The sequence below is a fragment of the Cervus elaphus genome, chromosome 11, assembly GCF_910594005.1.
Source record: "Cervus elaphus chromosome 11, mCerEla1.1, whole genome shotgun sequence".
Lineage (NCBI taxonomy): Eukaryota > Metazoa > Chordata > Mammalia > Artiodactyla > Cervidae > Cervus > Cervus elaphus.
In genome coordinates this window covers 78,316,494-78,324,558 of record NC_057825.1, presented here as the reverse complement: position 1 = coordinate 78,324,558, position 8,065 = coordinate 78,316,494, and positions in this window count along the sequence as shown.

Sequence of the window (8,065 nt, the reverse complement as noted above, 5' to 3'; positions counted from 1 at the left end):
CATCCTGGTGCTGTTCTCCAGGGCGGTCTCAGGCAGCCCTTGTCAGGCCGGCTCTGCCCTTCCTCCAGATGGTCTCTCCACACACAGTTGAAGGGGCCGGACCAGGGGACTGGTTCCTGGAAAGGTCACGAGAATGCTGAGCCCCTCTGCAGCAGGGGACCTCGGGCAGAAGGGGCTTCTTGTTTCCTGCGGTGGCCTCCATTCAGGACCAGCTCCACAATTTGTGGGCCCAGTGCAAAATGAAAATACCCTGGTTCCCAAACGAATAAAAATTTCAAGATGGCGACAGCAGAGCATTAAACCAAGTGTGAGGCCCTCTGGGCATGGGCCCTTGTCTGTGAGGGAACCTTATGAGCACACAGGCCTGGTTGCCTCTGATTCTGGCAGATAATTTCACACTCATTCTGGGCACTCAAGTTTTGAAAAATTTCTCTCTTGGGCTATACATCCAAGGCTAGACACGGACCCCAGAGGACACAGGGCAGGACTCAGGGCTTCCCTTTGGGGTCCCCTCCCAGGATCACACATGCCACACAGCTGGCAACGATTTCCTGACCTGGCTTTTTGCTCAGATTTCTGCCTCGTCACATTTCATAGGCCGGGCTCCTCGATCATGAAAACACTTGGGGTTTAATCTGCGCCTACTTGTAACCTGGGGGCCGGGGGTCATCAGAGAACGGAGAACAGCTGCATGGAGCGCTGGGCTCCTGGAGTTGTTTACAGGCCTCCGTAGAGGGCCTACTGTAAATAGGAAAGTACAAACACATGTCGACTTTGCAGCAAATGAAAGCCATCCGCTGCTTTTCCTGAACCCTAACACACAGCGGTTTGTGTTTATGCAGGAGTTACGGCCTTGTGTGCTTCTTGCTGCTCTCTGCTAAGCCGGGCCTAAGCATGTGTGCCCTTCAGGGTCTGGGAGGCCCACCATATTCTAGAGCCTCATTCCCAGAGTCAGCTTGACCTCCAAGCGCAGCGCTTCTTCAGAGCTGTTCTGTCCAAGAGGGTGGCCACCAACCACCTGCAGCTCTAGACTGCTTGAGATGCAGCTCGACTGAGCGGAGGGGTGTGAATCATGGAGAGACACGCTGGACTTGGAAGGCTTAGCGCAGAAGAGTGCTCATTCATTATTCTCCACGTCAATTACATATTGAAAAGACAACCTTACTTCTATAGCAGATAAAGTAATTTGTTAATTTCTTGTTTCTTTTTCCTTTTCTAAGGTAGCAACTAGAGATTTTGAAATGATATCTGTGGCTTGCACCTGTGACTTGTGTCACACAAGTCTATTTCTATTGGCCAGCACTACTCTAAAGCGCCTCCTTGTTGTAACTCCATGTCCAAGCCTATGTAGATTTCACATACAGACACACACACAGACACACACACACACACACCTGAACAACTGGCAGAACCTTGGAAGGAAAACCAGGCTCAGTGAGCTTGTGTAACTTGTCCCCAAATGCCACCTTCTCCAGGAAGACTGCAGGATGTCCCAGGGCCACCTCATACCAGCAACCCAAGGAGCTGGGTTTGGCCTTTGGTGAAGTCAGAATGTGGGTTCCAGAGTCGAGATGGCCTGGATTCTAGGCCCAGTTCTACTGTTTACATGTGCTCTTGAATGAGCGACTTACCATGTCATGCCTTGGTTTTCTCATATGTAAAATGGGAATAATAACCCTCCAGTGTAGAATCAGGAAGGTGGGCTTGGTGTCTATCTACCTCGCAGGCTTGTTGTGAAGACTGGTTAGGACGAGGGACACAAAGCCCTTAGTGAAGAGGCATTCGCGATACCAGGAGCCTGCTGTAGCCTCTGGGCCTGACCCGGCCTCTGGACTTTCCCAGCAGCCTCCGAGGAAGGAAGGGGCAGGTCTGAGGGCACCAAGTAAGTGTAGAAACTGTGATCTTGGAGAGACTCCAAGGTGAGTGCATGGACCTTATAGGAGCCAGGACACAACACCAGAGGCCGGAATCCCGGGAGGGCCCAGTCAGGATGCCAGATTGGAGGGCCTGGGACTGGCAGGGGTGAGAGAGGCCGGATTGATGACAGGGAGCCAGGAGATGAACGAGTACTGGGAAGTTCTGCCCTCAGTTGTTTGAGCTCAAAGCATCTCCTTCCACTGGAGCCGAACTGATGGACATGACTAAGGGGATGGGCTCAAATCACGTTCCTACTCCTAAATGGGGTCGAGGTAGACAGATCTGGGGTGTCAAGCTCATTTTTTTCCTTGCAGTTTTGCTCCTCTAAGGCAACTGAATTAGGATAACGTTTGTTGATGAAAAGTGAAAGTCGCTCAGTCATGTCTGACTCTTTGCAACCCCATAGACTGTATAGTCCATGGAATTCTTCAGGCCAGAATATTGGAGTGGGTAGCCGTTCCCTTCTCCAGGGATCTTCCCAATCCAGAGATCAAACCCAGGTCTCCTGCATTGCGGGCGGATTCTTTACCAGCTGAGTCACAAGGGAATCCCTGAATGTCAATAGCTGAGCATGATAGACTTTAATTCTCCCTCATATCCATTGAACAGGGGTGCTCCTGGCCAAGCAGGAGGCCCGTCTATGAGGTGATTCAAGGATCTATGCTCTTGGTATCAATGGCTCCCCACTCCTTTATGACTGTGGGGTTCTCTGCATCGAGCAGGCAGAAAGGGAAGAAGTAGAGAAGGCAGCTCTCTTAACCACCTTGCCCTGGATGTGATAGCTCATGTTCTTGCTGTGAGAACCAGTCATGGGGTCCCCTGGGATGCAAGAGAGGCTGGGAAATGATGACTCTGAATGGTGTGAGTGTGAGGGAGAGCTCTGGTTTGCAGCAGCATCTCTGCCTGCTCCCTCTGTCGGGGGGCGGGGGGCGGGGCTCACTCAGCTACCTGACCTCCTGGCCCCCTACTCTTCCCCAAGCCATCTGCCGGTCACTATGGCCAGGCCAGTTTCTGAGGGGGCTCCTGAAAAGGAACAGGGGTCACACATGGACACTGGCTAGGGAACGACCCAGGAGGAGACCCTCCATCCTCACACCATGGCCTCACACTCAGGCAGCCTCCTCCTCTTGAAGTCCCTCAAGCCACACCAGGCTCTGGCCTTTAGAGACGCGGGGTGCCATGACCAGGCCTGCAGCGTGGGTCTGAGGAGGGTCTGGGCAGATGTTTTCTGAGGCGCCTCCTGTCCTGGCCAAAGGAAGATGGGGGAGGTCTCACAGGGATCCCCCGGGGTTTTCTGGGCTGCTCTCCCTGGGTGCACTGGTAAAACCCCAAGTCCCTGGTGGTCAAGACCGGATCAAGGGGGAGAGGTGTGGATGGGATGGAGGGTGGAGATGACTTATCATCTGACCTAGGCCTGGTGTCTCCAATCAGGGCTTCTTACATGCCTGCTGGCTCCTGGGGAGGACACGAAGGATAACAAGGCTGGCTGGGCTTCAAGTTGCTCATGATTTTAAGCATAGGATGACAGGATATCAGAACTTTTGTCTGATGCAGAGTATGTGTCAGGCCCCTCAAAGAGTGGAAAATGGTGAAGGCCAGAGGGGATCGATCTAGTGAGCAGGTCAGGCCTTCCCTTTGGGGCAGTCAGGGAAGGTTTCTTCCTGGAGGCTGAGGCTTGAAGGATAGGTAAGGAGGAAGCCCCCTGGGATTCCCAAAAGTATTCCCATGTGTGTGGTGCTTTGTCATTTCAAAAGCCAGCTAGGCAGGCAAGGCAGAAAGGCAGGCAGGACAATCACTTCCATTTGATAAGGAAAAAAGGAAGGACCGGAGCGGCTGAGTTCCTGGGCCAAGGCCGCACAGGAGCTTGTGAGTGAGAACACAGATGTTGGCCTACTGGCTCTGGGCTCTTTGTATACACTTGAAGGGTGTGTTTCTCCCTCAAGGCTGGTCAGGACTGGGTCCTCAGGTGGGGCTGGGAAACTCTCATCCAGGGGGCAGTCCTGCCTGTGGGCGTCTCGGGGCTGGGTGCTCAGCCTCCCCTACAGAACATGTGTTTCCTGTTTTCCTTCCCCCTTTGGCTGAGGATGGAGAACAGGGTTTTCCTGAGCGGAAGAGCCTCAAAGACCTGGCCCACTCCCAGCTAATTCTGACCGATCTGCCTGCTCATGGCTCTTGTTACTCAGCATGAGGAACCCCCTCACCCAACCATCCAAGGATCTTTGCGGCCATTATCTCCCCACTCACTCTCCCCAAACTCCTGAGACCTGGAATTTGAACCTAGGGTCTTGACCCAACTTGGTATTCTTTGAAGACCCTTTGCTGATCAGCCAAACTCCTTGGCAGAACCTGGGGCTTTGTGATGCCCTGGAGCCCAGAAACCAGGGGTATGGGGCAGATCTCTGGGCCCCAGAGCCTGAGGGAAGCAAGCCAGGACTTTGGCCAATCCTTCAGCCCTGGGAGGTTCTGTACCTGTCACCCCAATCATTTCCCATTTGTCCTGGGGTGGAGGCTGGGGCCAGTGTGTGACATCCAGCCTGCATCACGTGTGGTTGGCTTGATCTGGGGCTCAGTACGTACTTCTGCTGTGAACCACAGAGTCAGCATCTTGTCCACCGTCTGGTCCCCGTCCCTTGGATGGAAGAGATACATGGACTGAAAGGAGAGGGAGGGCAGGAGAGCATTCCAAGTCTACAGAGCCTTGGACCCTGGTGCTGAAATGGGTGTTAAAGAAGAAAGGCAGATTTTACAGAAGTAAGAGGAGAATGGTGGCTGCCATTCTGTTGGGGAGAGGGGAAAATGGGGTGATGTAGGTCAAGGAGAACAAACTTTCAGTTGTAAGAAGAGTAGGTTCTAAATATCTAACGTACAGCCTGGTGGCTATAGTTAATAATATGGTGTTAAAGACACGAACGTTTTCAGAGAGTAGATCTTAAACATTCTTACCATACACAAACAAAAGAGTTAACTATGTTAAATGTGAGGTGGTGGATATGTTAATTATCTTGACCTTAATAAGCATGCCACATGTATATATATATTAAATCATCACATTGTGCACTTTAAATAAATACAATTATGTGTCAGTTGTTCCTCAGTGAAGTTAAAAAAAAAAAAAAAAGGTGGCAGCTAGTGCCCACCACTGACTCCCACCCTGGGAGTGGGGAATGAGAAGAAAGGACCTTCTCCCTTCCCTTACCTGCCCCGTCCCAGCCCCAGAGGGATGCCCAAGGGGACCCTAGTCCTGGGTTTGGGAATGGCTCTCAGGAGTGTGTGTGTTCCGTCAGGTGAGGTTTTGGGGAAGGGGCGGCAGTGGTGTATGTACCTGGGTCCAGGAGCCTGTGTGGGTGCCCCTGTGTGGGCTGGGTGCTGGGCATGTGAGGGTGAGAGTCCGGTGGTGTTTTGGCCTACAGCCCATGAACAGGGCCTGGGGCCCTGGGGGACACAGCCACCTCTGATGACCCAGCCTTGGGACTTTGAAGTCCTCCTGCCTCCTGGAGGCTCCAGGCACAAGCAGCCCAGGTTTATTTGGTACAGGTTTATCTGGGGCTAATTTAACTTGTTAAGATAATTGTGCCAGCAGCCGCAGCCTGAGGCCCCCGCCTCAGTAATTACCCTTGTTCTCACCTCTTTCATCTCCAAGGCCTGCCCCCCCACCCCCACTTCGCAGAGTCTTCCTGGGCCCCTCACTTGTGGTTCCTGGTGATGCTTTCACAAGGTCTCGTGTTTTTGTAAAAACTTGCAAAAGTACGTTACTCTGACCACAATCATTGAAGGCTGCTGTTTCTCTTCCCCCTGACTTGCCCTCCGTCACATTTTCCCTCCTGTCGGGTGGTATTGGAGTAATAGTGGGCGTTTTGGGGATCTAACACAAGGGAAACTTGTGTTGGTGATGCATTTAGTGTGGGTGAATGGGCAAGTGTTTGTATGGGAGGCAGTATACATATATAGTGTTTCATGAGTGTGGCTCCCGGTTACTTCCATGTCTCCTTACAGTTACTGGGGGAGGAATGTTTTCCAGGAATTCACCTACTTCCCGTCCTGTTGACTCACCTGGTGTGAGGCAGTGAAAATGTGTCCTATGGCTTTCAGAGCGGGAGGCTGTGGGAAGCACTAGAGAAACAAGATTTGAAGCATATGGAGCCAGAAGCTAGCCTGTGGAAAGTTCTTTTCATCTTACAGCTTATGTGGAAAACTTGTCAAGGATTTACCCAACAGACAACAGTCCTAAAAATTCACATGAGGTTGGTCAAGAAGCTGAAATAAAGATTTCTAAACTGAGTAACAAAGTATGCAGTTTGATCAACGATGTTAGTGGAAAGACTCTTCAATACTCTATAAAAAATGATGTTATGGGGACTTCCCTGGTGGACCAGTGGCTACAACCCTGAGCTCCCAATGTAGGGGGCTTGAGTTTGATCCCTGGTCAGGGAACTAGATCCCACATGCTGCAACTAAAAGATTCCACGTGCCTCAACTAAGTACTGGTGCAGCCAAATAAATAAATAAAAATAAATATAAAAAAAAGAAAATGATATTATGAAATCATTGCCATATGATGAGGCACTCAAAGAGAAGATGCAGCCCAAAATGTAGAGGATGACAAAGGTACATCAGTGAGCGAATTTATTAAAATATTATTTTTCTTTTTTGTGTGTGTAGTTGTCAACTTGTATTTAGTTGCTGTTGTTGTTTTTTTGGCTGTACCATGCAGCATGTGGGGTCTTAGTTCCCCAGTTCAGTTCAGTAGCTCAGTCATGTCCAACCCCTTGCGACCCCATGGACTGCAGCACGCCAGGCTTCCCTGTCCATCAGCAACTCTTAGAGCTTGCTGAAACTCATGTCCATCGACTTGGTGATGCCATCCAGCCATCTCATCCTCTGTCATCCCCTTGTCCTCCTGCCTTCAATCTTTCCCAGCATCAAGGTCTTTTCCAATGAGTCAGCTCTTCGCATCAGGTGGCCAAAGTATTGGTGTTTCAGCTTCAGCATCAGTCCTTCCAATGAATATTCAGGACTGATTTCCTTTAGGATTGACTGGTTTGATAACTTCGCAGTCCAAGGGACTCCCAAGAGTCTTCTCCAACACCACAGTTCAAAAGCATCAATTCTTCGGCACTCAGCTTTCGTTATAGTCCAACTCTCACATCCATACATGACTACTGGAAAAACCATCGCTTTGACTAGACAGACCTTTGTGGGCAAAGTAATGTCTCTGCTTTTTAATATGCTGTCTAGGTTAGTCATAGCGTTAAAAGATTTGCTCCTTGGAAGAAAAGCTATGACCAACCTTAATTTCCTAACCGCAGATCAAACCTGTGCTCTCTGCATTAGAAATACAGAGTCTTAACCTCTAGACCACCAGGGAAGTCCCTTTGTCAGTTTTCAAAAAAATGAATGAGTAATGAGACTTCTAGCAAAGAATGAGAAGTATTTTAAAGAAATATTCACTTTTTAACCAACTTTTGTATTTTGTGTTTGGTTTCTTAAAAACACTCCTCTAAGTTGTGTAAGTTTCAGGCCCCATAAAACTTGAATCCATTTTGGTGCTGCTGACATGTCTGTGGGGATGGGGTGAGGGACAAGAAGTTGCCTTAAGAACCCCTGCTCCCTGTCCCAAGCCCCAAGGATGCCCTGAGTCAGGAGCCATGGCTTCGGAGGGACCTAGTGGACTTGGCCACTGTTCACATCTTCCCTGTGACCCAGGAGGACCTGCTGGGACAGCTGGGCTTCTTTGCAGGACCCCTCAGACTGGCAGAGCCTCCTGAATGTAGGAGCTGAGTGAGCTGGGATTCTGAAGGTCCTTAGATCTCTCTCTGTATGCATCTGCAGGCAGTGCAGGAGGACCAGAGAGTGGAAGACATTCCTACACCATTGTTACCAAGTATTTCTGCTGAATGATTATTTCTTTAATGTTCATCTCCCTGTGTAGACTGTAAACTCTGTGAGGACAGGACCCTTGTTTGTATCTCTCACCACCGTAATCCCAGAACCCAGCACAGTAGCTGGTACAGAGGACTGCTTCATAAACTTTCAAAAAAAGAATGAGTTGAACAAGTAAATATATATAGGAGGGCAGATGGAGGGAGCCAGGCAGGGCTGCCAGGTCCTTCTCTCATCTCTAAGTCATGAGTTCCAGGAGGCCCTTAGC